Source organism: Bufo gargarizans, chromosome 4 (genome assembly GCF_014858855.1).
Source record: "Bufo gargarizans isolate SCDJY-AF-19 chromosome 4, ASM1485885v1, whole genome shotgun sequence".
NCBI classification, from domain to species: Eukaryota; Metazoa; Chordata; class Amphibia; order Anura; family Bufonidae; genus Bufo; species Bufo gargarizans.
The window spans coordinates 340,007,022-340,032,842 of NC_058083.1; positions in this window are offsets into that span (position 1 = coordinate 340,007,022).

Genomic DNA, 25,821 nt, shown 5'->3' on the forward strand with positions numbered 1-25,821 from the left:
ACGACAAGACCCGAGTGGTTTGCACGCTGTGCCATCAGAGCCTGAAGCGAGGCATTAACGTTCTGAACCTGAGCACAACCTGCATGACCAGGCACCTGCATGCAAAGCATGAACTGCAGTGGAGTAAACACCTTAAAACCAAGGAAGTCACTCAGGCTCCCCCTGCTACCTCTTCTGCTGCTGCCGCCTCGGCCTATTCTGCTGCTGCCGCCTCGGCCTCTTCCTCCGCCTCTGGAGGAACGTTGGCACCTGCCGCCCAGCAAACAGGGGATGTACCACCAACACCACCACCACCACCTCCGTCACCAAGCGTCTCAACCATGTCACACGCCAGCGTTCAGCTCTCCATCTCACAAACATTTGATAGAAAGCGTAAATTCCCACCTAGCCACCCTCGATCCCTGGCCCTGAATGCCAGCATTTCTAAACTACTGGCCTATGAAATGCTGTCATTTAGGCTGGTGGACACAGACAGCTTCAAACAGCTCATGTCGCTTGCTGTCCCACAGTATGTTGTTCCCAGCCGGCACTACTTCTCCAAGAGAGCCGTGCCTTCCCTGCACAACCAAGTATCCGATAAAATCAAGTGTGCACTGCGCAACGCCATCTGTGGCAAGGTCCACCTAACCACAGATACGTGGACCAGTAAGCACGGCCAGGGACGCTATATCTCCCTAACTGCACACTGGGTAAATGTAGTGGCAGCTGGGCCCCAGGCGGAGAGCTGTTTGGCGCACGTCCTTCCGCCGCCAAGGATCGCAGGGCAACATTCTTTGCCTCCTGTTGCCACCTCCTCCTTCTCGGCTTCCTCCTCCTCTTCTTCCACCTGCTCATCCAGTCAGCCACACACCTTCACCACCAACTTCAGCACAGCCCGGGGTAAACGTCAGCAGGCCATTCTGAAACTCATATGTTTGGGGGACAGGCCCCACACCGCACAGGAGTTGTGGCGGGGTATTGAACAACAGACCGACGAGTGGTTGCTGCCGGTGAGCCTCAAGCCCGGCCTGGTGGTGTGTGATAATGGGCGAAATCTCGTTGCAGCTCTGGGACTAGCCAATTTGACGCACATCCCTTGCTTGGCGCATGTGCTGAATTTGGTGGTGCAGAAGTTCATTCACAACTACCCCGACATGTCAGAGCTGCTGCATAAAGTGCGGGCCGTCTGTTCGCGCTTCCGGCGTTCACATCCTGCTGCTGCTCGCCTGTCTGCGCTACAGCGTAACTTCGGCCTTCCCGCTCACCGCCTCATATGCGACGTGCCCACCAGGTGGAACTCCACCTTGCACATGCTGGACAGACTGTGCGAGCAGCAGCAGGCCATAGTGGAGTTTCAGCTGCAGCACGCACGGGTCAGTCGCACTACAGAACAGCACCACTTCACCACCAATGACTGGGCCTCCATGCGAGACCTGTGTGCCCTGTTGCGCTGTTTCGAGTACTCCACCAACATGGCCAGTGGCGATGACACCGTTATCAGCGTTACAATACCACTTCTATGTCTCCTTGAGAAAACACTTAGGGCGATGATGGAAGAGGAGGTGGCCCAGGAGGAGGAGGAGGAGGAGGAGGAGGAAGAGGGGTCATTTTTAGCACTTTCAGGCCAGTCTCTTCGAAGTGACTCAGAGGGAGGTTTTTGGCAACAGCAGAGGCCAGGTACAAATGTGGCCAGCCAGGGCCCACTACTGGAGGACGAGGAGGACGAGGATGAGGAGGAGGTGGAGGAGGATGAGGATGAAGCATGGTCACAGCGGGGTGGCACCCAACGCAGCTCGGGTCCATCACTGGTGCGTGGCTGGGGGGAAAGGCAGGACGATGACGATACGCCTCCCACAGAGGACAGCTTGTCCTTACCCCTGGGCAGCCTGGAAAACATGAGCGACTACATGCTGCAGTGCCTGCGCAACGACAGCAGAGTTGCCCACATTTTAACCTGTGCGGACTACTGGGTTGCCACCCTGCTGGATCCACGCTACAAAGACAATGTGCCCACCTTACTTCCTGCACTGGAGCGTGATAGGAAGATGCGCGAGTACAAGCGCACGTTGGTAGACGCGCTACTGAGAGCATTCCCAAATGTCACAGGGGAACAAGTGGAAGCCCAAGGCCAAGGCAGAGGAGGAGCAAGAGGTCGCCAAGGCAGCTGTGTCACGGCCAGCTCCTCTGAGGGCAGGGTTAGCATGGCAGAGATGTGGAAAACTTTTGTCAACACGCCACAGCTAACTGCACCACCACCTGATACGCAACGTGTTAGCAGGAGGCAACATTTCACTAACATGGTGGAACAGTACGTGTGCACACCCCTCCACGTACTGACTGATGGTTCGGCCCCATTCAACTTCTGGGTCTCTAAATTGTCCACGTGGCCAGAGCTAGCCTTTTATGCCTTGGAGGTGCTGGCCTGCCCGGCAGCCAGCGTTTTGTCTGAACGTGTATTCAGCACGGCAGGGGGCGTCATTACAGACAAACGCAGCCGCCTGTCTACAGCCAATGTGGACAAGCTGACGTTCATAAAAATGAACCAAGCATGGATCCCACAGGACCTGTCCGTCCCTTGTCAAGATTAGACATTAACTACCTCCCCATAACCATATATTATTGGACTCCAGGGCACTTCCTCATTCAATCCTATTTTTATTTTCATTTTACCATTATATTGCGAGGCTACCCAAAGTTGAATGAACCTCTCCTCTGCCTGTGTGCTAGGCCTAAATATATGCCAATGGACTGTTGCAGTGGTGGCTGACATGAAGCCTGATTCTCTGCTATGACATGCAGACTAATTCTCTGCTGACATGAAGCCAGATTGTCTGTTACGGGACCTCTCTGCTCTGCCTGTGTGCTAGGCCTAAATATATGCCAATGGACTGTTGCAGTGGTGGGTGACGTGAAGCCTCATTCTCTGCTATGACATGCAGACTGATTCTCTGCTGACATGAAGCCAGATTGTCTGTTACGGGACCTCTCTGCTCTGCCTGTGTGCTAGGCCTAAATATATGCCAATGGACTGTTGCAGTGGTGGGTGACGTGAAGCCTCATTCTCTGCTATGACATGCAGACTGATTCTCTGCTGACATGAAGCCAGATTGTCTGTTACGGGACCTCTCTGCTCTGCCTGTGTGCTAGGCCTAAATATATGCCAATGGACTGTTGCAGTGGTGGGTGACGTGAAGCCTCATTCTCTGCTATGACATGCAGACTGATTCTCTGCTGTCATGAAGCCAGATTGTCTGTTACGGGACCTCTCTGCTCTGCCTGTGTGCTAGGCCTAAATATATGCCAATGGACTGTTGCAGTGGTGGGTGACGTGAAGCCTCATTCTCTGCTATGACATGCAGACTGATTCTCTGCTGTCATGAAGCCAGATTGTCTGTTACGGGACCTTTCTGCTCTGCCTGTGTGCTAGGCCTAAATATATGCCAATGGACTGTTGCAGTGGTGGGTGACGTGAAGCCTCATTCTCTGCTATGACATGCAGACTGATTCTCTGCTGACATGAAGCCAGATTGTCTGTTACGGGACCTCTCTGCTCTGCCTGTGTGCTAGGCCTAAATATATGCCAATGGACTGTTGCAGTGGTGGGTGACGTGAAGCCTCATTCTCTGCTATGACATGCAGACTGATTCTCTGCTGTCATGAAGCCAGATTGTCTGTTACGGGACCTCTCTGCTCTGCCTGTGTGCTAGGCCTAAATATATGCCAATGGACTGTTGCAGTGGTGGGTGACGTGAAGCCTCATTCTCTGCTATGACATGCAGACTGATTCTCTGCTGACATGAAGCCAGATCGTCTGTTACGGGACCTCTCTGCTCTGCCTGTGTGCTAGGCCTAAATATATGCCAATGGACTGTTGCAGTGGTGGGTGACGTGAAGCCTCATTCTCTGCTATGACATGCAGACTGATTCTCTGCTGACATGAAGCCAGATTGTCTGTTACGGGACCTCTCTGCTCTGCCTGTGTGCTAGGCCTAAATATATGCCAATGGACTGTTGCAGTGGTGGGTGACGTGAAGCCTCATTCTCTGCTATGACATGCAGACTGATTCTCTGCTGTCATGAAGCCAGATTGTCTGTTACGGGACCTCTCTGCTCTGCCTGTGTGCTAGGCCTAAATATATGCCAATGGACTGTTGCAGTGGTGGGTGACGTGAAGCCTCATTCTCTGCTATGACATGCAGACTGATTCTCTGCTGACATGAAGCCAGATTGTCTGTTACGGGACCTCTCTGCTCTGCCTGTGTGCTAGGCCTAAATATATGCCAATGGACTGTTGCAGTGGTGGGTGACGTGAAGCCTCATTCTCTGCTATGACATGCAGACTGATTCTCTGCTGTCATGAAGCCAGATTGTCTGTTACGGGACCTCTCTGCTCTGCCTGTGTGCTAGGCCTAAATATATGCCAATGGACTGTTGCAGTGGTGGGTGACGTGAAGCCTCATTCTCTGCTATGACATGCAGACTGATTCTCTGCTGTCATGAAGCCAGATTGTCTGTTACGGGACCTCTCTGCTCTGCCTGTGTGCTAGGCCTAAATATATGCCAATGGACTGTTGCAGTGGTGGGTGACGTGAAGCCTCATTCTCTGCTATGACATGCAGACTGATTCTCTGCTGACATGAAGCCAGATTGTCTGTTACGGGACCTCTCTGCTCTGCCTGTGTGCTAGGCCTAAATATATGCCAATGGACTGTTGCAGTGGTGGGTGACGTGAAGCCTCATTCTCTGCTATGACATGCAGACTGATTCTCTGCTGTCATGAAGCCAGATTGTCTGTTACGGGACCTCTCTGCTCTGCCTGTGTGCTAGGCCTAAATATATGCCAATGGACTGTTGCAGTGGTGGGTGACGTGAAGCCTCATTCTCTGCTATGACATGCAGACTGATTCTCTGCTGACATGAAGCCAGATTGTCTGTTACGGGACCTCTCTGCTCTGCCTGTGTGCTAGGCCTAAATATATGCCAATGGACTGTTGCAGTGGTGGGTGACGTGAAGCCTCATTCTCTGCTATGACATGCAGACTGATTCTCTGCTGTCATGAAGCCAGATTGTCTGTTACGGGACCTCTCTGCTCTGCCTGTGTGCTAGGCCTAAATATATGCCAATGGACTGTTGCAGTGGTGGGTGACGTGAAGCCTCATTCTCTGCTATGACATGCAGACTGATTCTCTGCTGACATGAAGCCAGATTGTCTGTTACGGGACCTCTCTGCTCTGCCTGTGTGCTAGGCCTAAATATATGCCAATGGACTGTTGCAGTGGTGGGTGACGTGAAGCCTCATTCTCTGCTATGACATGCAGACTGATTCTCTGCTGTCATGAAGCCAGATTGTCTGTTACGGGACCTCTCTGCTCTGCCTGTGTGCTAGGCCTAAATATATGCCAATGGACTGTTGCAGTGGTGGGTGACGTGAAGCCTCATTCTCTGCTATGACATGCAGACTGATTCTCTGCTGACATGAAGCCAGATCGTCTGTTACGGGACCTCTCTGCTCTGCCTGTGTGCTAGGCCTAAATATATGCCAATGGACTGTTGCAGTGGTGGGTGACGTGAAGCCTCATTCTCTGCTATGACATGCAGACTGATTCTCTGCTGTCATGAAGCCAGATTGTCTGTTACGGGACCTCTCTGCTCTGCCTGTGTGCTAGGCCTAAATATATGCCAATGGACTGTTGCAGTGGTGGGTGACGTGAAGCCTCATTCTCTGCTATGACATGCAGACTGATTCTCTGCTGACATGAAGCCAGATCGTCTGTTACGGGACCTCTCTCCTCTGCCTGGGTGCTGGGCCTAAATTTATGACAATGGACTGTTGCAGTGGTGGCTGACGTGAAGCCTGATTCTCTGCTATGACATGCAGACTGATTCTCTGCTGACATGAAGCCAGATCCTCTCTTACGGGACCTCTCTCCTCTGCCTGGGTGCTGGGCCTAAATTTATGAAAATGGACTCTTACAGTGGTGGGTGACGTGAAGCCTGATTCTCTGCTATGACATGAAGACTGATTCTCTGCTGACATGAAGCCAGATTGTCTGTTACGGGACCTCTCTCCTCTGCCTGGGTGCCGGGGCCTAAATATCTGAGAATGGACTGTTCCAGTGGTGGGTGACGGGAAGCCAGATTCTCTGCTATGGAACCTCTCTCCAATTGATTTTGGTTAATTTTTATTTATTTAATTTTTATTTTAATTAATTTCCCTATCCACATTTGTTTGCAGGGGATTTACCTACATGTTGCTGCCTTTTGCAGCCCTCTAGCCCTTTCCTGGGCTGTTTTACAGCCGTTTTAGTGCCGAAAAGTTCGGGTCCCCATTGACTTCAATGGGGTTCGGGACGAAGTTCGGATCGGGTTCGGATCCCGAACCCGAACATTTCCGGGATGTTCGGCCGAACTTCTCGAACCCGAACATCCAGGTGTTCGCTCAACTCTAGATGCAAGTAAAATTTGGGGGGGCTATAAAAGTCCAGCCCAGCAAAGAAACCCCCCAGATGGGGATGGCACTGTTATTGGGGGATCTGGGGATGGCACTGTTAATGGGGAATCTGGGGATGGCACTGTTATGGGGTGGAGGATCCCTGGATGGCACTGTTATGACGGGATCTGTGGATGGCATCCACAGATCCCCCATCCTATAACAGTGCCATCCACAGACCCCCGCCATCCTATAACAGTGCCATCCACAGACCCCCCCACCCCATAACAGTGCCATCCACAGACCCCCCCCCCCCATTCAATTAATAATGATTCATGCTGCCCCCTCTGTAGTATAACATTCAATATATCCTACTCACAGGGCTACTGATATCGTAATGCAGGCCGGCTGGGCAGACGAGAGGCAGCGTGACTGACTGACGTCACGTGCCAACGCCGCCTGCTTCATTCATAAAGTAGGCCGGGCAGGCACGTGACGTCAGTCAGTAACGCTGCCGCTCGTCTGCCCGGCCGGCCTGCATTACGATATAACAGTAGCCCTGTGAGTAGGATATATTGAATGTTATACTACAGAGGGGGCAGCATGAATCATTATTAATTGAATTACACATTTTATAACTGTACTGGAGCGGCGGAGCCGGAGCACAGTGAACGCACCGGCCCCCAGCTCCTCCTCCCAGTCCCTCCCTGCTGATACATTGCAGCCTGTGATGCTGGAGCATGGAAGGCTGCGATGTCAAAAGGTGGCGGAACGCCGTTCCGGTGCGTTCCGCCAGAAAAAAAGCCCTGAGATTATTACACTCCAGAAATACATCCAGGCTCCTCTTGAACTCTTTTAGTGAACTCACCATCACCACCTCCTCAGGCAGAGCGTTCCATAGTCTCACTGCTCTTACCATGAAGAATCCTCTTCTATGTTTGTGTACAAACCTTCTTTCCTCCAGACGCAGAGGATGTCCCCTTGTCACAGTCCTGGGGATAAATAGATAATGGGAGAGATCTCTGTACTGACCCCTGATATATTTATACATAGTGAATAACCCTAATGTTGATAAATCTTTCAGGGTACTGTAATCCACCCATTCCAGTTATTACTTTAGTTACCCTTCTCTGAACCCTCTCCAGCTCTGCTATGTCTGCCTTGTTCACAGGAGCCCAGAACTGTACACAGTACTCCATGTGTGATCTGACTAGTGATTTGTAAAGTGGTAGGACTATGTTCTCATCACGGGCATCCATGTCCCTTTTGATGCAACCCATTATCTTATTGGCTTTGACAGAAGCTGCCTGTCACTGGTTTCTACAGCTAAGGCTACTTTCACACTCTCGTTTGGTGTGGATCCGTCATGAATCTGCACAGACGGATCTGTTCAGATAATACAAACGTCTGCATCCATTCAGAACGGATCCAATTGTATTATCTTTAACATGGATGGAGCCGTCTTGAACACCATTGAAAGTAAATGGAGGACGGATCCGTTTTCTATTGTGCCAGACTGTGTCATAGAAAACGGATCCGTCCCCATTAACTTACATTGTGTGTCAGAACGGATCCGTTTGGCTCAGTCAGGGCTGGCGCGTCCATTAAGGCAAGGGGGGCAATTGCCCCTGGGCCCCCAAGTCCTTAGGTTCCCCCGCCGGCCCGCAACTAAATATATTTAAGTCGGCCCCGTCCCCCGTGGTGGCAAGTGGGGGCAGCGGCGGCAGGACAGTCACACAGGGAGATGAGCGCTTCCATTGTCGAAGCGCTCATCTCCATAGTCATCTGTATCACCGTCCTCAGGACAGCGATACAGATGGCTGTGCGGAGGAGCAGGGTAGAGGTGTGTCCCTCCCCTGTTCCTCTGATAGGTTGCCAGTCTAGTGCCGGCAGCCTATCAGAGGCCGGTGAAAGCGGTGCCGCCTGAGCCATACAGAGCGGGACACAGGCCGGAAGAGGCCTGCATCGCATCGCTGACATGGAGGTAAGTATAAGTGTTTTTTTTTTGTGTGTGTTTTTTTTTGTACAATACTGGCAGCTACTGATATGAGGGGGAGCTCTGGCTACTGTAACATGATGGGGGGCTTCTGGCTAAAAACATGATGGGGGGCTCTGGCTACTGACACACGATGGGGGGGCTCTGGCTACTGTAAAATGATGGGGGGACCTCTGGCTACTGATACATGATGGAGGGGCCTCTGGCTACTGACACATGATGGGGGGCTCTGGCTACTGTAACATGATGGGGGGGCCTCTGGCTACTGGCACATGATATGGGGGGCCTCTGGCTACTGGCACATGATATGGGGGGCCCCTGGCTACTGGCACATGATATGGTGGGCCTCTGGCTACTGGCACATGATATGGGGGGCTCTGGCTACTGGCACATGATATGGGGGCTCTGCCTACTGGCACATGATATAGGGGCTCTTGTTACTGGGACAAGATGGTGGGGGGCTCTTATTACTGGCACATGATTGGTGGGCGTCTATGGTGGTACATTTTACTGGCACATTATTGATGGGCACTATAGGGGCACAAAGAAGGAGTATTTTATATGGGGGTTCTGTACAGTAGCATTTTATACTGTGACACATTATGGTGGGTACTTTGGGGAAGGTGGGAGAGGAGTACTATGGGGTCATTTACAGGGGCACTAAGAAGGGAAATTTAATACTTACAAATTATGGGGGACACTGAGGGCATCTACAGGGGCACTATATATGGGACATTTTATACTGGTACATTATGGGGGGCACTAAGAGGGAGGGGGAGAGGAGCACTATGGGGGCATTTACTGGGGGCACTATATAGGGGTATTTTATACTGGCACATTATGGGGGCACTATTTGGAACATTAGCTCAACTGGGGGCATTACAAGGGGGTATTTTTTGCACTGTCACATTATAAGGAGAATTATTTCTACTGGGGGGGGGGGGGGGGGCTTTATTACTCCCCCATGGTATGACCCCCTAGTAGCAGCACCAGCCTCTCCCTGCTCTGCTATCCCTCTGCCCTTTCTCCAAATCCTTATTATGAAATCTCTCTCATTAGGATAAAACACAACATCAGCTCCGCCGAGCCCCCGGCCAAAGTGTGGAAGTGGTGTCCGAGATCCCCAAGGGCCATGCCAAGTAATTGTAAGTTTTCATGTGAAATATGTTTGTTATACACATATAACATACACTGTGCCACACAATATACAGTTTCTTCTGTATGAACGTCCACAAATTAAATATCCAGAGTCAATACGGGATGTTAAAGTCAGCAAGTGTCATGGGGGGGGCCCTTATTGTTTTTCGCCCCCATTTCACCTAGAACCGGCCCTGGGCTCAGTTTCGTCTGACGGACACCAAAACCCTGCAAGCAGCGTTTTGGTGTCCACCCCCAAAGCGGAATGGAGACTGAACGGAGGCAAACTGATGCATTCTGTGTGGATACTTTTCCGTTTTGGACGGCTTATGAGAGCCCTGAACGGATCTCATAAATGGATAGCCAAAACGCCAGTATGAAAGTAGCATTAGTTTGCTGTTCACTAAAATTCCTAGGTCCTTTTCCATGTCAGTGTTACCCACTGTTTTACCATTTAGTATGTACTGGTGACTTGCATTATTCCTTCCCATGTGCATAGCCTTACATTTATCCGTGTTAAACCTAATTTGTCACTTATCTGCCCAAGCCTCCAAAGTATCCAGATCCCTATGTAGCAGTATACTGTCCTCTTACATGTTAATTACTTCACACCGTTTTGTGTCATCTGCAAAAAAAATAAAAATTACTGTGCAAGCCTTCTACATGATCATTAATAAATTATATATATATATATATATATATATATATATATATATAAAATAAAGCAATAAACCAGGCACCCCCTGCTCTGAAGAGGGCAGGGTGTGTGGTTCACAGGGAAAGGTCAGAAATTGATGGAAACACAGCTGAAATGGTTTGGGAACAGCATGGGGAGGATGTCTGGATGCATCTTGTACTCCCATGTCGCTGCTGGGAACGATGTTGTCTGAGTAGTATGCCACTTTTACAGACTGACAATAATACGCACAAAACCGAAGATAAAATCGATTTTAGAGGAAAAATTGTTAGGAAACATTCTTTCCTGTATATTTACTTGTATATAAAGTGCAAGTGCTGCCAAAAATTACATGGAAGAGGCACTCCGATACAACCTGTATATCCCATAAAGGAGTTCCTCATTCACATTGTGGTACAATTGTTGGGACTCCTACACTCATAAAGCCTATGCACTAAGTGAAAGGGCTGCCAAAAATGACAAGGAACCGGCACTCCAATACACCCTTTATTACACATAAAGGAGGTCATCATACACACCCTTAAAAAATTATGATTGATGGCCTGCTGGTGACCCTCAAAAACATTAGGAGCAAGGGCCTTCTGGCGACCCTTTAAAACATTAGGGGCGAGGGCCTGCTGCTGATCTGACCATCTAAAATATTAGGGGTGACGGTCTGCTGCTGAGCTGACCCTCTAAAACATTAGGGGCGAGGGCCTGCTGCTGATCTGACCATCTAAAACATTAGGGGTGAGGATCTTCTGCTGAGCTGACCATGTAAAACATTAGGGGCAAGAACCTGCTGCTGATCTGACTATCTAAATCATTATGGGCGAGGGCCTGCTGGTGACCCTCCAAAACATTAGGCGTAGAGCGCCAGTTCGTACCATGTGTCCAGCTTGGACACCCAAAAGCTGTAAGACACAGAGGGATCACTGAGGACACTGACACGGTCTGCTACGTACTCCTTCACCATCTGCCAAAACTTTTCCCTCCTTGTGACACTAGGCCACGCATCAGGGTAGGGGTGCTGGCGGGGTGTCATGATACTGTCCCAGGCCTTGGAGTGTGTTGCCCTGCCTCTGTTGGAACTGCTGTGTGTTCCCCTCGTTTCCCCTCCTTGGTTGCCCAAGGAACTACATACTCTGCATCCAGAGTTGTCAGCTGGAGATTCTTGGAGCAATGTTTCCACAAGGACCTTCTGGTATTGCACCATTTTGCTAGTCCTCTCCACGACAGGAATGAGAGATGAGAAGTTCTCTTTGTAGCAGGGGTCGAGAAGGGTGAACAACCAGTAATCGGTGTTGTCCAAAATGCGTATAACGCAAGGATCACAGGAAAGGCAGTATAACATAAAGTTCGCCATGTGTGCCAGAGTCTCAACAGACAAGACTTCACTGTCCTCATCAGGAGGATGACTCTCAATCTCCTCATTCTCTTCCTCCTCTTCAGCCCATCCACGCTGAACAGATGGAATAAACCTGTTTTGGGTACTACCCTCTGTAGCGGAGGCAACCTTCTCCTGCTCCACCTCATCCAATTCGCGCTGAGAAGATGAACAAAGGGTGGTCTGGCTATGACCCTGTGTACTCTCTTCCCCCATTTCCACCTTTTCCACATGCAAAGCGTCCGCCTTCATTGTGAGCAGTGAGTGTTTCAGTAGACACAGAAGTGGAAGTTTACTCTGATAATAGCGGCATCGCTGCTCACCATCTGTGTTGATTCCTCAAAGTTGCATAAAACCTCACAGAGGTCAGACATCCATGCCCACCCGTCGCTTGTGAAGAGCTCACAAAGCCTGGCCAACATGTGGAACGTCGAGTTCCAGTGCCTGCTCACGTTGCACAACAGTTGGTGAGCTGGCAATTGCAAGCGCTGCTGCAGCGTTGCTAGACCAGAAGCAGCTATAGATGACTTTTGGAATTGAGCACACATGGTGCACCTTCACCAATAGCTCAGGCAAATTGGGGTAGGTTTTGAGAAACCGTTGAACCACTAAGTTGAACATGTGGGCTAGGCATGGTATGTGTGTGAGCTTGTCGAGCTCCAAATCTGCCACCAAGTTACGGCCATTATCAGACACAACCATGCGTGGTCCCTTATATCCTGCCACAGCTCTGCGGCAGTGTGCTGTTTGTCACCTAAGCAAATTAGTTTCAGCATGGCCTGTTGCTGCTTCCCCACTGCAGTGCTACACTGCTTACGGATACTGACTGATGGCTGGCTGGGGCGACATGATGAGAATTCAGAGGTCGAAGTGAAGGAGGAGGTGAAGGAGGAGAAGGGGAGGTGCAGCCACTAATGTAGGTTGTGGCAGAAATCCTGATTGAAGTAGGGCCCGTAATCCTTGGCGTCAGTAGCACTTGTGCCATCCCAGGGTACGACTCGCTCCCAGGCCTCCATAACACTCACCCAGTGTGCCATCAGGGAAATGTAGCGTCCCTGGCCAAAAGCACTTGTCCATGTGTCAGTCGTTAAGTGGACCTTCCCAATAACTGCGTTGGTCAGGGCACGGGTGATGTTAGAGGACACATGCTGGTGTAAGGCAGGGACGGCACACTGGGAAAAATAGTGTTGGCTGAGGACTGAGTAATGAGAGACGGCTGCCGCCATCAGGTTGGAGAAAGCCTCAGTGTCCACAAGCCTAAATAGCAACATTTCCAGGGCCAGCAATTTGGAAAGGTGTGCATTTAGCACTATAGCCTGTGGGTGGGTGGCTGGGTATTTGCGCTTTCGTTCAAAGGCCTTGGGTATGGACATCTGTACTCTGTGCTAGGACACAGAAGTGGATGTGCTAGCTGATGGTGCTTGCGAAGGTCCAGGTGCAGGCAGTGGTGTGACCCGCAGACACTGATTGTGGACCTAGGCATTCGGCCCACCTATTAGGGTGATTTGATGCCATGTGGTGGATCATGCTGGTGGTGGCGAGGTTGCTAGTGTTCACGCCCCTGCTCATTTTGGTACAGCAAAGGTTGCAAATGACAATTCTTTTATTGTTCGCACTTTCCTCAAAAAAACGCCAGACTGTGGAACACCTGCCCCTTGGCAAAGGAGATTGCCGCAAGGGGGTGCTGTGGGGAACAATTGCAGGCCTGTTTGGTGTGGCCCACCTTCTCCCTTTTGCCAGCCCACTGCCTCTTCCAGACTGTTGCGGTGCTGCGGATCCCTCCCCCTCTGTACTGCTGTCCTTGCTTGGCTTGCCACCTTCCCAGGTTGGGTCAGTGATTTCATTGTCTACCACCTCCTCTTCTACTTCCTCACTCTAGTCATCCTCCTGACTTGTTGACCTATCAAGAACCTCACTTATTTACAACTGTCGTATCCTCATCATTAACCTCGTGAAACACTAATTGCCGTTCCCCTCCGTCATCTTCTGACTGTTGATGCTCAAGAGTTTGTGAATCAGTGCACAAGATCTCCTCGTGTCCCTCTTTAAGCGGGCTTGGCGAGAGGCCCAAATCAAGGAATGGTGATGAAAAGAGCTCCTTGGGAGATCTGAGTGTTGGATCACTTGTTTGCCAAGACTTTCCATGGTGGGTGGAAGAAGGATCAGGGTGAGTAGTCTGTTGACCAGATTCTTGGCTACTGAGACTGGACTTTGTGGAAGACAGGGAAGTGCTTAACCGACTGGAAGCATTATCTGCCTCAATCCAACCAACCACCTGGTCGCACTGGTGGAGTTTGAGAGTGGTAAACAGCGCCGCACTGCAAACTGGGACATGAAGTTAGGTATCGTGGATGAGTGTGTTTCTTGTGCTCTGGCAGCAGGCACAGTTTCACTGCGCAAAGGGCCACGGCCTCTGCATGAACCATCAGCAGCATGGCCACTTCCCGTCCCTTACTGCTTGCCTTGAACATATTAAATAGTATATATGCTTGCAAGCATGTCACACTTACAGTAGCGCAGGTTTTGTAGGTGTACAAATAAATTACATTGAATTTCACAATGAATTTCAAATTAGGATGCACAAACATTATACAGGAGATGTAGTGCAGGTAATGTCGCTGTCACCAGCGGCTAAGAAAAAATGACACTGAATTTTAACAGGTATTTAGGATGTGCAAACGTTATACAGGAGATGTAGCACAGATAATGTCGCTGTCACCAGTGGCTAAGAAAAAATTAGAATGAATGTCACAAATATTTAGGAGATGTAGTGAAGGTAATTTCGCTGTCACCAGCGGCTAAGAAAAAACTACCGTATTTTTCGGACCATAAGGCGCACCTAAAATCCCAAAATTTTCTCACAAATCGACAGTGCGCCTTATAATGCGGTGCGCCTAATGTATGGCGTTTTCTGACCTAGCACTGATATGTGTCAAAATGTTTTAGCACGGCCAGCATGTTGTACTGCGTGACTGATAGCGTTAAGTTTGAAATCCGCTTCATAAGCATGTCTCTTAACAGGAGACATTTTTGGGGCAGCGGGTATAGAAAATGAACGAATGAATGCGCACACCTCCTGACTACAATGGCCGTAATGCTCAATCCAAGCAGTGCAGCTTCCTAGAATTGGTAATCCTAGGAAGCTGCACTGCTTGGATTGGGCATTACGGCCATTGTAGTCAGGGGGTGTGCGCATTCATTCGTTCATTTTCTATACCGGTACTCGCTGCCCTAAAAATGGCTCCTGTTAAGAGACATGCTTATGAAGCGGATTTCAAACTTAACGCTATCAGACACGCAGTACAACATGGAAATAGAGCAGCTGCGAGAGAATTCAACATTAATGAATCAATGGTACGGAAGTGGAGGAAGCAAGAAGATGCCCTGCGCCAGGTAAAGAAGACCAAACTGAGTTTCCGAGGAAACAAAGCAAGATGGCCACAGTTGGAGGACAAAATTGAACAGTGGGTTATTGAACAGAGAACCGCAGGTAGAAGTGTCTCTACTGTCTCTATTCGACTCAAAGCAATAGCACGCGACATGGAGATCAACGACTTTCGAGGAGGTCCCTCTTGGTGCTTCCGTTTTATGAAAAGGCGTAATCTCTCCATCCGCACAAGAACTACAATCTCACAGCAACTGCCAAAGGATTACCAAGAAAAGCTGGCCATTTTCCGTACCTACTGCAAGAGCAAGATCAATGAATTGAAGATCCGGCCAGAACACATCACCAACATGGACGAGGTCCCCCTTACCTTTGATATCCCCGTAAACCGTACTGTCGAGAGAACAGGGACCAGTACAGTATCTATACGCACTACAGGAAACGAGAAGTCATCCTTCACTGTAGTTCTCGGTTGCCAGGCTAATGGCCAGAAACTACCACCCATGGTAATTTTCAAAAGGAAGACTCTGCCAAAAGAAAAGTTTCCGGTTGGCATCATCATCAAGGCTAACCCGAAGGGCTGGATGGACGAGGAGAAGATGAGTGATTGGCTGGGAGAGGTTTACGTCAAGAGACCGGATGGCTTTTTCCACCAATCTCCGTCCCTATTGATCTATGACTCCATGCGCGCCCATCTGACCGATACTGTCAAAGCCAAAGTGAAGAAAACTAATTCGGTGCTTGCCATCATTCCGGGTGGATTAACCAAAGAACTCCAGCCACTAGATATTGGTGTCAACAGGTCGTTTAAAGCTAAATTGCGAGCTGCGTGGGAGCATTGGATGACAGAAGGCGAACACACATTCACCAACACAGGGAGGCAACGCCGGGCGAGTTACGCCACTATCTGCCAGTGGATCGTGGATGCCTGGGCGGAGGTATCAGTCTCCAGTGTCATCCGAGCTTTCAGGAAGGCTGGAATTATCACTGAAGAGCTACCGGTAAGTACCGATAACAGCAACGAGACTGACTCGGATAATGATGGGAATTATGAGAGGGATACTGGCGTGCTTGATGCCGAAATCGCCCAATTGTTAAACTCAGACACTGAAGATGAAGAATTTGATGGATTTGCGGGAGAAGAATAAAGTGAAAAAGTTAGTGTATTGTTTGTATTTCATTTTACTGAACAATGTTGAGAGTTATTGTTAAAGACCATTTTATGGTTATTATGAAAGAGTTGAATAAAATTTGACTTACCGTACCGTATCAGAGTTTTGTTTCATTTAATGCGCCTTATAACCCGGTGCGCCTTATATATGGAAATAAACGTGTTAGCAGGCGATCATTGATAGTGCGCCTTATAACCCGGTGCGCCTTATGGTCCGAAAAATACGGTACACTGAATCTCACTGATATTTAGGATGCGCAAACGTTGTACAGGAGATGTAGTGCAGGTAATGTCACTGTCAGCAGCGGCCAAACAATTGCACTGAATGTCACAGATATTTAAGATGTGCAAATGTGACACAACAGATGTAGCAGTGGTTGTTCACTGTCAGCAGCGGCCAAACAATTGCACGCAATTTAGCGCAGGTTGCGCTAATAATATAAATTGCAGCAAGATAAAACAATAGTCCTTAAAAGGACTTTTTGGTCTCTAAGGCCTCTTTCAGACGGGCGTTGCGGAAAAGGTGCGGGTGCATTGCGGGAACATGCGCAATTTTTCCACGCGAGTGCAAAACATTGTAATGTGTTTTGAACGCGCATGAGAAAAATCGGCATGTTTGGTACCCAAACCCGAACTTCTTCACAATGTATTCAAAATGCTCCTAGCAACCGTGCGTTAAAATCGCACCGCATCCGCACTTGCTTGCGGATGCTTGCGATTTTCACACAACCCCATTCATTTCTATGGGGCCTGCGTTACGTGAAAAACGCACACAAAATAGAGCATGCTGTGATTTTCACGCAACGCACAAGTGATGCGTGAAAATCACTGCTCATGTGAACAGCCCCATAGAAATGAATGGGTCGGGATTCAGTGTGGGTGCAATGCGTTCACCTCACGCATCGCATCCGCACGGAATACTCGCCCGTGTGAAAGGAGCCTAACACCTTTCAATACTAAACCCTGCCTAAAAATTATAATAATAAATTCCTGTCCCTACACTATCTGTCCCTTCTGCTGCAGCTCGCCCTGACTAAGACTGAGCTGAACCACATGTCATCGGGTGCTATATGGCCAGCCAATCACTGTAATGCTCAAGCACACGTGGTGCTTGGCCGAACACCGCAATGCTTTAGTCAAAATGGTGTTCGGCAGATCATACTTGCCCAACACTATTCGCCGCTACCAAGTCTAGAACTTACGTTCTCATAGAAACTGATTAAATTAATTTGACATGACTGATCCCTCATGAAGCAATGCTGATATGGCTTATTTTCATTGAGGTACTCTAAGATAGCCTCTCTCTATTTTTGGACCCTTTTTGAATATTGGCACCACATTTGCTATGCGCCAATCCTGTGGAACACTCCCTGTCAGTATAGAGTCCTTAAATATCAGAAATAAGGGTCTGGCTAGGACATGACTTAATTCTCTTAGGATACGGGGTGTATGCCATCTGCACACTCCTCCAACCTTCTAGCCATCTTCTCCCCCAACACAGCTGCCCCTTCCCCATTGAGGTGCAGCCCATCTCTACGATAGAGCCTGTAGCCGACAAAGATGTTTGCCCAGTTCTCCAGGAACCCAAACCCCTCCTTCCTACACCAGTTCTTCAGCCACTTGTTAACCTCCCTAATCTCCCGCTGTCTTTTTTGTGTGGCTCGTGGTACAGGTAGTATTTTGAAAAACCTGCCCTACTCTCCTGGTCCCCTGCTTACTGGAGCTGACATTCCCCTGACTGGCAGAGGAAGGGTCTGGCTGCCGCAGTGCTCTCCCTGAATTGACATCTTCCTCATCTGCCAACTTTGCAAACTTGTTGGGGTGTGTCAGATCAGGGCTAGCCTCCATGACACTCTTTCCTCTACCCTGCTTTCTAACTGTTATCCAGTTAGCTACCTTACTTTCCTGAGCCTCCTCGCTACCACCCTCCCTGACATCTACCCTTTAGAGTGCTTTTTCAGTGAGCTGCAAACTCTTCTCCAAATTGTCAACACTTCTTAGTGTTGAAACTCGCCCGGTTAGATACATGATGTGCAATTCCAAACGGGCAATTTTCTCACATTTTGAACAAAGATATGCATCCTTAACCGCCTCCGGACCGCCTAACACAGGATCGCGGTCCGGAAGTGGTTGATTCATTCCTCGTCGACACATCCATGCGTCATCTCACGAGACGCGAGATTACGCACACAGCCGGCCCGCGCATGCGCATTGCGGGCCAGCAAAAGTTCAGGGAGTATTTTGTCACCAGCCTACCAGCCAATGATCATCGCTGGCAGGCTGGTAATTTTCAAAAAAAACGAATCAAAAGCCATTTAACACATTATATTTATAAATATAAGGTGTTAAATGGATTCTGTGCTCCTCTGCTGGTCCTTTTCGTCGGTTGGTCCCAGCAGAGGAGCACAGATCACTGTAAGTACACAAGACACCACACACTTAGCCCCAGATCACCCCCATCACCCCAATTAACCCCTTGATCACCCCTGTCAATCACTAGTGAAAGGGAAAAAAGTCATCAGTGTAAACTGTCACTTTTTTTTCCCACTAGTATTGACGGTTAGGTTTTAGGATAGTTTAGGCCCATTTGTTAGGTAGTTAGCGTCGGTTAGCGCCCAGCCCACTACACCGCAGTCACTGATTCGCTGATTAGCGTATCGCTAATCAGCATTGGTACTTTTATAGTATCTGTAAGTGATCAGAACTGATCACAGTCAGATCTATAATAGTATTAGTGTCACCTTAGCTCGCCCTCCACCCAAAACGCAGTGTTTGCCCGAGATCAGGCCTGATCGGTCGCCCACACGTACGTTCACCCACACCCGCCCCGCCGCAGTGACAACATTTTTTGTTTTATTTTTATCACTGCACAATCACTTTACAAGCGCTGAGGCGATAAAAAAAAAAATTAGTTTTGATATTTTTTATCAATCGCAGCGGCTTCAGGTACTTCGCTAGCCTCCCATTTGTAAGACAGGCTTGCTTTTTTTCTTGGGTAGACTCAGAGAATACCCCCTAAATTTAGTTGACAAATTGGCAAGTAAGGAGTATTCTTTTGACGAGGCCTACAGGCTTCTGACCCAGTCGGATGAGGAATGAGAACCCTCATCTGACGAATCCAGCGGGTCAGAATACGAACCTGTAGAAAGCAGTGGCAGTCTGACCCAAAGTTCGGACGATGAGGTTGAGGTCCCTGATACCACCAGGCATACCTGGCCCCGTGTTGCTAGACCACAGGTTGCGCAGAAGCCACTTCAAGGGCAGCAGAGTGGGGCTGGTGCTGTCGGAATACGTGGTGAGGCATACACCAGCAGCGCAGCCCATCCTGGACCTAGTACCAGCACTGCCATACAACATGGTGAAGTGGCGCGCACCAGAAGGGCAGTTGAAGCTGGTACGGTGGCACGTGCAGAAGTTCACCCGTCGCAGCCACCACACAGACAGGCCCATAGAGCCCCTAGAGTCCCTGAGGTGCTGGCAAACCCTGATTGGCAGCCCCCAACTTTAGCCGCACCAGTAGTTCCCCCTTTCACCGCCCAGTCTGGAGTTCAGGTTGAGACAGCTCAGATCAGATCGGCACTGGGGTTTTTTGAGCTGTTCTTGATTGCGGAGCTCTTGGACTTAGTCGTGGCAGAAACAAATCGGTATGCCACTCAATTTATAGCCGCCAACCCGGGAAGCTTTTATGCCCAGTCTTTCCGGTGGAAACCCATCCAAGTTTCCAAATTTAAAACTTTTCTGGGCCTTCTCCTTAACATGGGCCTAACAAAAAAGCATGAATTGCAGTCATATTGGTCCACAAACCCAATTCATCACATGCCCATGTTCTCTGCTGCCATGTCCAGGACACGATTTGAGACCATCCTGCGTTTCCTGCACTTTAGTGACAACAGCACCTCTCGTCCCAGAGGCCACCCAGCTTTTGACCAGCCCCACAAAATTCAGCCCCTCATAGACCACCTTAACACCAAATTTGCAGATTTGTATACCCCTGAGGAAAACATCTGCATAGACGAGTCCCTTATACATTTTACCGGGCGCCTTGGCTTCAAACAATACATCCCTAGCAAGCGCGCCCGGTATGGGGTCAAATTGTATAAGCTCTGTGAAAGGGCCACAGGCTATACGCAAAATAATATAAAATGTTGTGTCTATGAGGGTAAAGATCAGCCCCTGGAGCCGGTCGGTTGCCCTGACTACCTGGGGAGCAGTGGGAAGACAGTCTGGGACTTGGGGTCACCCTTATTTGGCAAGGGGCACCATCTTTATTTGGACAATTTTTACACAAGTGTGCCCCTCTTCAGGCATTTATTTTTAGAACAGATTGGCTGCTGTGGCACCATGCGACTTAGTCACCGGGGGTTCCCCCAATGGCTCGCTACCACCCATCTTGCAAGGGGGGAGAGGGCTGCCTTGTGTAACGAAGAACTGCTCGCGGTGAAATGGAGAGACAAGCGTGACGTTTACATGATCTCCTCCATTCACGCAGACACGACAATACAAATTGAACGAGCAACCAGTGTCATTGAAAAGCCCCTTTCGATCCACGACTATAATTTGCTCATGGGAGGGGTGGACTTCAATGACCAGATGTTGGCTTCTTATTTACTGTCCCGCCGCACCAGACGCTGGTATAAGAAGGTGTCTGTATATTTAATTCAATTGGCACTGTATAATAGTTTTGTTCTCTACAGTAAGCCTGGGAGAACAGGATCCTTCCTCAAATTTCAGGAAGAGATAATCGAGAACCTCCTGTATCCAGGAGGTTCCGTGACCCCATCCACCAGTGTAGTGAGCCGTCTACACGAGCGACATTTCCCCATGTCGTTGCTGGTACCTCAACCCAAGCGCCACCCCGAAAAAGATTTAGTGTCTGTAGCAGGAGTGGAATAAGGCATGACACACGCTATTTCTGTCCTGCCTGCCTGACCACCCTGCCCTATGCTTAGGGGAGTGTTTCTGGAAGTACCACACACAGGTACACTATTAGCATAGGGATTGCATCACACAGGACAGGCACACAGGGCTCTTAGTGCCCTTTCACACAGAGCTGCTGCAAACCTCTCCTTTCACCTGAGACAAAGTGCATAATGTACTTCGCCACATCTCTGAGTGATTTGCGCTTTGCACATTTTTCCATGGGGAAGGAGAGATTTGTCCTATAAAAAGGTAAAAAAAAGGCAAAATAAGAAAAAAATCATCGGTAAGCAAAAAGTTAATGTTCTGTTCCAAAAGTTCAATAAAGTTTATAAAAGTTAATGTTCTGTTCAAATGTTATTATAAAGTTCATGTTAATAAATTTATTGCGTTGCGGCCTTTCTTTTTTTTAACCTTCTAGGTGGACCAACCGATGAACCAGCTGCAGCGCTGATGTGCATTCTGACAGAAGCATTGCGCTGCTGTCAGATTACACAAAAGTTGGTGTATGCGGCGCTGCAAGACAAGATTTCTCCTCTGCAGTAAAAAAAATACGTTTGCCGAGGCTTATGAGCTGAGGGGCGGTGTTCATATGCTTTGGCAAACACTTTGTATATAAAAATAAAAAAAAAAAGATTTATTCATCCACATCGATTGATGTTAATGGAGAAATCGGGTTTGCCAGGGCATACAGGCTGAGTGGGTTTGGATGTTGGGCAGAGCTCCTATGTCCTGGCAGACGCCTTTCCTTTTTTTTTTTTTGGCATAGATTTTTTCATCCACATTGATTGATGCGAATGAAAAAATCTGTGCCGTTCAATTTTTCTTTCAGCCCAGAGGCTGAACGAAAAAAAATATATCATTACCCGTATGCTCAATATACACTACGTGCAGAATTATTAGGCAAATGAGTATTTTGACCACATCATCCTCTTTATGCATGTTGTCTTACTCCAAGCTGTATAGGCTCGAAAGCCTACTACCAATTAAGCATATTAGGTGATGTGCATCTCTGTAATGAGAAGGGGTGTGGTCTAATGACATCAACACCCTATATCAGGTGTGCATAATTATTAAGCAACTTCCTTTCCTTTGGCAAAATGGGTCAAAAGAAGGACTTGACAGGCTCAGAAAAGTAAAAAATAGTGAGATATCTTGCAGAGGGATGCAGCACTCTTAAAATTGCAAAGCTTCTGAAGCGTGATCATCGAACAATCAAGCGTTTCATTCAAAATAGTCAACAGGGTCGCAAGAAGCGTGTGGAAAAACCAAGGCGCAAAATAACTGCCCATGAACTGAGAAAAGTCAAGCGTGCAGCTGCCAAGATGCCACTTGCCACCAGTTTGGCCATATTTCAGAGCTGCAACATCACTGGAGTGTCCAAAAGCACAAGGTGTGCAATACTCAGAGACATGGCCAAGGTAAGAAAGGCTGAAAGACGACCACCACTGAACAAGACACACAAGCTGAAACGTCAAGACTGGGCCAAGAAATATCTCAAGACTGATTTTTCTAAGGTTTTATGGACTGATGAAATGAGAGTGAGTCTTGATGGGCCAGATGGCTGGATTGGTAAAGGGCAGAGAGCTCCAGTCCGACTCAGACGCCAGCAAGGTGGAGGTGGAGTACTGGTTTGGGCTGGTATCATCAAAGATGAGCTTGTGGGGCCTTTTTGGGTTGAGGATGGAGTCAAGCTCAACTCCCAGTCCTACTGCCAGTGTCTGGAAAACACCTTCTTCAAGCAGTGGTACAGGAAGAAGTCTGCAAGGTAAGAAAAACATGATTTTCATGCAGGACAATGCTCCATCACACGCGTCCAAGTACTCCACAACGTGGCTGGCAAGAAAGGGTATAAAAGAAGAAAATCTAATGACATGGCCTCCTTGTTCACCTGATCTGAACCCCATTGAGAACCTGTGGTCCATCATCAAATGTGAGATTTACAAGGAGGGAAAACAGTACACCTCTCTGAACAGTGTCTGGGAGGCTGTGGTTGCTGCTGCACGCAATGTTGATGGTGAACAGATCAAAACACTGACAGAATCCATGGATGGCAGGCTTTTGAGTGTCCTTGCAAAGAAAGGTGGCTATATTGGTCACTGATTTGTTTTTGTTTTGTTTTTGAATGTCAGAAATGTATATTTGTGAATGTTGAGATGTTATATTGGTTTCACTGGTAAAAATAAATAATTGAAATGGGTATATATTTGTTTTTTGTTAAGTTGCCTAATAATTATGTACAGTAATAGTCACCTGCACACACAGATATCCCCCTAAAATAGCTAAAACTAAAAACAAACTAAAAACTACTTCCAAAAATATTCAGCTTTGATATTAATGAGTTTTTTGGGTTCATTGAGAACATGGTTGTTGTTCAATAATAAAATTAATCCTCAAAAATAAAACTTGCCTAATAATTCTGCACTCCCTGTAAGGAGAATAGCAGAAACTCCTAATGCTGGCCATACATGTAATGATTGTGGAGACCCTCAAATGCCAGGGCAGTACAAATGACCCTATTTTGGAAAGAAGACACCCTAAGGTATTCGCTGATGGGCATAGTGAGTTCATAGAAGTTTTTATGTTTTGTCACAAGTTAGCGGAAAATTATGTTGTTTTTTTTTTCTTACAAAGTCTCATATTCCACTAACTTGCGACAAAAAAAACTTTCATGAATTCACTATGCCCGTCACAAAATACCTTGGGGTGTCTTATTTTCAAAATGGGGTCACATGTGGGGTATTTATACTGCCCTGGCATTTTAGGTGCCCTAAAGCGTGAGAAGAAGTCTGGAATCCAAATGTCTAAAAATGCCGCCCTAAAAGGAATTTGGGCCCCTTTGCCCACCTAGGCTGCAAAAAAGTGTCTAACATGTATGACAGTACTCAGGAGAAGTTGGGCAATGTGTTTTGGGGTGTCTTTTTACATATACCCATGCTGGGTGAGAGAAATATCTCTCTAAAATGACAACTTTGTATAAAAAAATGGGAAAAGTTGACTTTTAGAGAGATATTTCTCTCACCCAGCATGGGTATATGTAAAAATACACCCCAAAACACATTGCCCTACTTCTTCTGAGTACGGCGATACCACATATGTGACACTTTTTTGCAGCCTAGGTGGGCAAAGGGGCCCAAATTTTAAAGAGCACCTTTAGGATTTCACAGGGCATTTTTGACACATTTGGATTTCAAACTATTTCTCACGCATTAGGGCCCCTAAAATGCCAGGGCAGTATAAATACCCCACAAGTGACCCCATTTTGGAAAGAAGACACCCCAAGGTATTTCGTGATGGGCATAGTGAGTTCATGGAAGTTTTTATTTTTTGTCACAAGTTAGTGGAATATGAGACTTTGTAAGAAAAAAATCATCATTTTCCGCTAACTTGTGACATAAAATAAAAACTTCTATGAACTCACTATGCCCATCAGCAAATACCTTAGTAAAAGTTTTGGAACCGCGCTGCTTTAGACTAAATTCCCCGGTCAATAGTGGATGGCATTGGGCTCCGGCCCCTTTCCTTATCACCCCAAAAAGGTCCGGTCTTCCACAGACAGTATCCTCTATGGGGTTCAAGAGAATAGGCACAATAGTGAAGCACCCTTTAGCAAATGATTTTAAAACGTTTTATTCTACTCACAAGAGTTGTTCAACAAAAGGCATATAACAATATCGTTAAGATCGTCACGTTCCTGCCCGACCCGGGTTTCGCTGCCTCGCTTCTTCAGGGGCGAACTGCGCATATGCGCAATGGGGCCCTTTAAATAGCCCAGCTTGTCTAATTACATCAATCAATGCTTATCCGGTTCGTGTCCAGAAATGACAAAACACAGTTTTATATTATACATTTTCATAAACAGCCTTGTTCTTATCGAGATATTTGCTGTAATCAACATCCTAATCGCAATCCATAACCACTCTTTCCTTATACCACAGCTTCACTTAATAAGTAAAAATTATTTTCAAAAACACATTTTTTTATATAAAATCTGCTACACATTGTTCTCTCACATCATAGCATTAGTCATCATCTTCTAAATACCTTCTATCTATTGGTATTCATAATGCCGTCATTTTGGCTCCGCCCTCTCCTGGGACGTCATTTGGGTATACCCGATCCCGCCTCCCTCTTTATCCATGTCCACGTCACACCGTGACGCCGCCCTATCAGGGCGATCCAGCTCCTTGACGTCACTTGAAGGTCCTCAAGAGGCGAGATGGGGAAAACTCCAATACCGTAACCAAGTCGAGGTGTTTTACAATATACATGGTTTCAGGTCAAATTCAATATTCAGCCCACCTGGTTGTAGGGTCCCTAACTGGTAAATCCACTCAACCTCTTTTTTATTAATTTGTGCCAATGAGTCCCCCCCTCGCCAGTGTGGCTTAACAATCACAACTCCAGCAAATTTCAAACCCCGCAGATTTTTCTCATGCGCAAGTTTGAAATGAGCTGATACGCTATGGGTAATTAGACCTTTTTTGATGTTTCGTAAATGTTCTTGTATTCTAACCTTGAGCTTTCTTATTGTCCTGCTCACGTACTGGAGCCCACAAGGGCACTCCAGTACGTATATGATGTTCTCATTTTCGCAGGAACAATTCCCTCTTATACGGAATTCAATTCCATTCTTTTTGGATACTATGCTGTTACTATTCCTCTGTCGTTCTTTTATATTCCGGTTTTTGCATTCTGCACAAAACCCACACCAGGTGAATTTTCCTCCCTCTTTATTTGGT